Raw genomic sequence first — 6,883 nt, 5'->3', positions numbered from 1 at the left:
ATATGCTAGCTTGAAAAATGGGTGTCTGATTATTTCTGGCTGGGTACTCTGCTGACATAATCTAATGTTTTGCTTTCGTTGTAAAGCCTTTTTGAAATCGGACAGTGTGGTTAGATTAACGAGAGTCTTGTCTTTAAAATGGTGTAAAATAGTCATATGTTTGAGAAATTGAAGTAATAGCATTTCTAAGGTATTTGAATAACGCGCCACAGGATTCCACTGGCTGTTACGTAGGTGGGACGATTTCGTCCCACTGGCCCTAGAGAAGTTAAGGATCATATCACCTCTACCTTACCTGACACCCTAGACCCACTTCAATTTGTTTACCGCCCAAATAGATCCACAGAAGATGAAATCGCCATCGCACTGCCCTATCCCATCTGGACAAGAGGAATACCTGCATAAGAATTCTGTTCATTGACTATAGCTCAGCATTCTACACCATAGTGCCCTCCAAGCTCATCATTAAGCTCGGGGCCCTGGGTCTGAACCCCGCCCTGTGCAATTGGGTCCTGGACTTCCTGACAGGCTGCCCCCAGGTGGTGAAGGTAGGAAACAACATCTCCACTTCATTGATCCTCAACACTGTGGTTCCACAAAGGTGCGTGCTCAGCTCCCTCCTGTACTCCCTGTTCACCCATGACGGAGTGGCCATGCACGCCTCCAACTCAATCATCAAGTTCCTCAGCGTACATATCACTTACAATCTGAAATGATCCACCCACAAAGACAGTGTGTTGAAGGCACAACAGCATCTCTTCAACCTCAGAAGGCTGAAGAAATGTGTCTGGGCCCCTAAGACCCTCACAAACTTTTACAGATGCACAATTGAGAGCATCCTGTCGGGCTGTATCACCGCCTGGTACAGCAACTGCACCGCCCGCAACCGCAGGGCTCTCCAGAGGGTGGTGCAGTCTGCACAACGCATCACCGGGGGCACACTGCCTACCCTCCAGCACAACTACAGCACCCAATGTCACAGGGAGGCCAAAAAGATCATCAAGGACATCAACCACCTGAGCCACGGCCTGTTCATCGCGCTTTTAATACATTTGCAAAAATGTCTATAAACCTGTTTTCACTTTGTCATTATGGGGTATTGTGTGTAAATTGATGAGGGATTCTTTTTTTAAAATCCATTTCAGAATAAGGCTGTAACGTAACAAGTGGGAAAATTTAAGGGGTCTCAATACTTTCCGAATGTACTGTAAATGCCTTTTTACAACTACTAAAGAAAGTTCAGAGTTCCTCAAACTTGGTCCTCGGGAATGCGCATGAGGGCTGTTCCTAACCTGCCCGTGTCCATTCTCCTCGGTCGAGACTGCCCTCTCTTCCAGGCACTGTGCCACGTGAGGTAGGAAGAAACGGAAAAAGGACAGTACCCACCACCCGCCACGAGAGGTGTCCACTGGGCCCGAGTCGGACCCAGAGGAGGGAGACGGCCCTGCTCCGGCGAGCGAGCCACCGTGCGAGGAAGACATCAGGCTCCCATTTATGGAGGTGGAGGCCCTAGACGGACCTCCCGACACGGGAATCCTCACGGGTCAGTTCTGGATGGCCCAGTTAGAAGACCCCAATCTCCAGGTGATTGTGACTCCTGGTGTACTGTTACCTGGGGTAAGTGACTGGTGCTACCCCCACTTCACCATCAAGCATAATTTATTGCATCAGGTAGTAAAGCACAATGGGGAGACAAAAGACTTGTTACTCATACCCAGCCAGTATGTTAGGACTGTGTTGCACCTTGCCCACACACAACTGCTTGGGGCACACCTGGGGATGGAGAAAACCAGGGAGCGGATCGGGAACCAGTTCCACTGGCCCGGAGTCAAGCACGCCATGTAGGACTACTGCTGTAGGTGCCTGGGGTGCCAGATCACAGCTGAGGGTACATTATAGAAACCCTTTGGTTCCCTTGCCCATTATAGGAGTGCCATTTGAGCGGGTGGCAATGGATCTGGTGGGTCCATTGGTGAAGACCGCGAGGGGACACCAATACATCCTGGTAATCGTGGATTACGCCACCTGGTATCCTAAGGCAATCCCGCTACGCACGGCGGCAGCAAAAGGTATCGCACGGGAGCTCTTCCATTTATTTAGCCGGGTGAGTATTCCGCGGGAAATCCTGATGGACCAGGGCACCGTGTTCATGTCTCGTGTGATGAAAGATGTCTGCAATCTATTACGAATTAAACAGGTCAGGACCAGTTTGTACCATCCACGAACGGACGGGCTAGTTGAACGCTTCAACAAGACCCTAAAACAGATGCTGAAGAAGGTCATCGAGAGAGACGGGAGGAACTGGGACCAGCTGCTACCCCACCTGATGTTTTCAGTGTGCGAGGTACCCAAGCATCCCCTGGGTTCTCCCCCTTTGAGCTCCTGTATGGCCGTTGGCCCTGCGGACTGCTGGACCAAGCCAAGGAGGTGTGGGAAGAGCAGCCGACCTCCCTTCACTGCGTAGTAGAACATGTGGAGGAGATGAGGGAGAGGATGATAGCGATTTGGCCAATGGTGAGAGAGCACATGGCCCAGGCACAATGTTCCCAGGAGCGTTTCTACAACCGGGGGACCCAATCACGAGAGTTCCAACCAGGTGAGAAGATCTTGGTGCTGATCCTTACAACAGAGAGTAAATTCCTGGCAATGAAAAATGGGCCCTACGACATCGTTGAGCGGGTAGGCGACATCAATTATAAGGTCCACCATACGGGGCAGAGAAAACCCCTCCAGCTTTACCATGTGAACTTGCTGAAGAAATGGCACACACGAGAGGTGCTGTGCGTAATGTGGACCCGGCCTCAGCAGAGCCCGCCCTCTGTCGAAGTTGCAATGGGGGAAAAGCTCAGCCCGACCCAACAACAAGAGCTCAGAGAGTTGGTCCAGCAGAATACGGCCGTGTTCTCCGAGGTGCCGGGGCGCGCGGATCTCGTGGAACATCATATCCACACATGTCCGGGAGAAAAAGTGCGTAAACGGCCATACCGGATACCAGAAGCCCGGAGGGTGGTGGTCCAGCGGGAAGTGATGACAATGTTAGAGATGGGGGTACCGGAGGAGACCCACAGTGAGTGGTCTAGCCCTATAGTGCTGGTTCCGAAACCGGACGGAACCGTCCGCTTCTGCAATGACCTGAACGAGGTCAGTAAGTTCGATGCCTACCCCATGCCCCGGGTGGACGAACTGATCAACCGCTTGGAGATGGCAAGATATGTCAGCACCTTGGATCTGACGAAGGGGTACTGGCAGGTGCCGCTGGCAGCAGCCTCCCGGGAGAAGATAGCCCCCCCGGGGTGGAGAAGGCAATACCACTACCAGGTTCTTCCTTTTGGGCTCCACGGGGCACCAGCGACCTTTCAGCAACTCATGGACCGCGTCTTGAGGCCACACAGTGAGTACGCGGCTGCTTATTTGGATGACATAGTTGTGCAAAGTTACAGTTGGGAGTCACATCTTTGTAGGTTACAGGCCGTGGTGGATGCGCTAAGGGATGCAGGTCTGACTGCGAACCCCCACAAGTGCAAGCTGGGCTACGCCGAGGTGGAGTACCTGGGCTATCAGATCGGGACGGGAAATGTGAAGCCCCAAGAAAAAATAAAAATAAATAAATAAATAAATAAAATCGCTGCCATTAGGGGATGGCTGGTCCCCCAAACCAAGAGGCAGGTGAAGTCATTCCTGGGGTTAGCAGGCTACTAGAATCGATTTGTACCTAACTTTGCCGCAATAGCATCTCCCCTCACAGACTTAACAAAGGCACAACTACCCCAGACGGTGCGATGGACGGAGGACACAAGCCCTGGAGATACGCTATGTTCGCACCCGGTACTCGTCACCCCGGATTTCTCAAAAAAACTCCTGGTCCAGACAGACACGTCTGACACAGGGGTAGGGGCCATTTTGTCCCAAGAGCAGGAAGGCGAGGAGCACCCATGTATGTTAGCAGGAAGCTCCTCCCGAGGGAGAAGAAGTACTCGATTGTCGAGAAGGAGTGCCTCGCCGTGAAGTGGGCACTGGACACCCTCAAGTATTACCTCCTCGGTAGGAAGTTCACCCTGATCACTGATCATGCCCCCCTTGTGTGGATGGCAAGAGGTAAGGACACGAATGACCGTGTCACTCGCTGGTTCCTGTCCTTACAACAATTCTCTTTCTCTGTCATCCACAGGTCGGGGGCCCAGCACGGCAATGTGGACGCCCTCTCCAGGAGGGATGCAAACCTAGCCCTGAGCATGCCTCCCTCCCAGTCAGGGCTAAGGGGGGGGGATAGTATCCCATGAGGTCTACCACGGGGGATGGTAATAGAGGGGAGGTACGTGATGCGACGCTGGCTCCCTCTGCTGGGAGCACATGAGCTGGGCACACCGACACGGATAGCTCCAAGTGGAAGTAATTAGGTGAAAGTGCCAACCAGCCGTGGAGGCCAAATAAAAGGAGCACTGTGGCACACCGCAGTGCTGTGGCAAACCTCCCTGTCTCTGTATTAATCTCTGCACGCTCAACCCAACACCCCACAGTTTACCACAGTAGGCTAACAAACAGTTCTATGACCTACAGCATGGTCAAGCAAGTTCATGCTTCCGACATTTTTGGACTAGTAAACAACTATTGATTTTGAACCACAGACAGTTACGGTAAGTCGCAAAGAAAAACAGGAGCTGCCTACACTATTAAAGCACCATTTCAACTTTAATATTTCAAAATCATCAAATCCACTATGCTTAGTCTAATACAGTGACAACCAAAATATACCTAAAACAATTTAGTCCAATCAACGTCAGCTAAATATGATGTGGCTGTCCATGGTACTGATGTCTGTCTGTGTGTCCAATGCCAGCCTCCTCTCTTGAATATGTGTGAAGGGAAGTTTTATGTTTGTGCTTTTCTAATAACCAATTCGACTGGGTTCATGCAAGTGACTGATTGATCGTGTCTGGGAGGAATTCTCACTATCAGTATAAGCAATTTGGCAGTACACCCAGGACACTGCTTTGAGACCAAAAGGGGTTCTCAGTTTCAAAGTCTCAGCTTGGGAAGAGGAAGTCTCTCACATGCATGGTCTCTCACATGCATGAACCAAACATTAATGATGAATTAATTATGGATAATGAATAATGTTAATCATGCAAATATAACTTGTCTGTGTAAGCAGTATATAAGAGAACTAGCGGGACTGCCCCGGGGGAGCTCCCAACCGACATGTACTATGGTGCATTAAGTTTGTTGGAATCTCTCCAGCTTGCTAATAATAAATACTTATTAATTTAATATTGACTTCAGGTGTCCCTGGTGGTAATTTCCACAACATACATGTATGCATGAAGGGTTTCAGTAAGTGTTGGAATGTATGAGGGGCGTTTACCGGCTGCACAGAGTCGATGTGTTGATGTGCCTTGGCTCCAAGATGGTGTCACCTCTGTGCGCATGTGTTCTGTCCTCCTCACGGTATCCGGATGGGAAATCTCTACAGAAAAGTGGCACATTGGCCTCGAAATATTCTCAAACATCGGCAAAGTACAAGGAAAAGATACAGAAACCTGGACGACTTTTCGAAATTGTAACGGCTGTCGTAGAGAGGGGACCAAAGCGTACTCGTACTCGTCCTTATTTTAACTTCGAACACTAAAGAAAAAATAACAAAGAGAAAATGAAAGCGCACAGTTCTGTCAGGTACATAAACTAAACAGAAGACAACTACCCACAAACACAGGTGGAAAAAAACACTACTTAAGTATGATCTCCAATTAGAGACAACAAGGACCAGCTGCCTCTAATTGGAGATCATCCCCCCAAAAAAACATAGAAATAGAAAACTAGATCCTAAACATAGATATACAAAACATAGTAAAAAACACAAAACACCCCCCTGTCACCCCCTGACCTACTCTACCATAGAAAATAACATCTTACTATGGTCAGGACGTGACAGAAATAAATAATTTAATAAGGGAGTATGCGAGGCACAGACGTTCGTTTCGCTTAGCCGACTTCTGCTAGGAACAAACCAAACCTATTATGCGGGTGCCTTAAAGGTTAGGGTTAGGTAAGGGTAGGAACGTCCCAAGGACCCCGGATGGCACTAACCCCAAGCAATAATGCGAGAGAAGGACTCCACATAAGATAATTATTGTAGTAGGTGTAGGGTTGCACATTTTGGGGAATATTCAGAGGTGGAAACTAAAGCTTTGGTTGTCTTCCTATCATGCTTCCATGTCTTCTCCCTGGACCTCCTCAATGTCCACCTCTTGAACATCAGACTCTGAGGGCTCATCTTCACTGTCACTTTCCAACCATGTTGAGGATGGCTCATTGTCAGCCTCAAAAAGCCTCAAATTTGCCCAGATGGCCACCAATTGTTCAAACCTTGCATTGGTCAGCCTGTTGCGTGCTTTGGTGTGTGTGTTCCCAAACAAGGACCAGTTGCGCTCTGAGGCGGCCGATGTTGGTGGGATTTGGAGGATGATGGAGGTAACAGGGGAAAGAGCCTCAGATCCACAAAGTCCCTTCCACCAGGTGGCTGATGCAATATGACAGTCGTGCCAACATATCTTATCTCCATCCCAAAGCCCTTGCTTGGAAGTGCACTTCGCCAGACTGCCAAGAACCTTGGCCTCATCCAGGCTAAGATGGCTAGACACAATAGTGATGACACCATGGGCCTTGTTGATCTCTTGGAGATTGAGGTTCCCTTGGAGAGTTCATCAATGAGCTTGACGCCTTGATAAGTTCCTTTCCTGAGGATGGCTCACCTCTCACAGTTCTGGGTGACTTTAACCTCCCCACGTCTACCTTTGACTCATTCCTCTCTGCCTCCTTCTTTCCACTCCTCTCCTCTTTTGACCTCACCCTCTCACCTTCCCCCCCTACTCACAAGGCAGGCAAT

The sequence above is a fragment of the Salmo salar genome, chromosome ssa03, assembly GCF_905237065.1.
Source record: "Salmo salar chromosome ssa03, Ssal_v3.1, whole genome shotgun sequence".
Taxonomy (NCBI): Eukaryota; Metazoa; Chordata; class Actinopteri; order Salmoniformes; family Salmonidae; genus Salmo; species Salmo salar.
Note: the sequence above shows the minus strand (reverse complement) of the source record.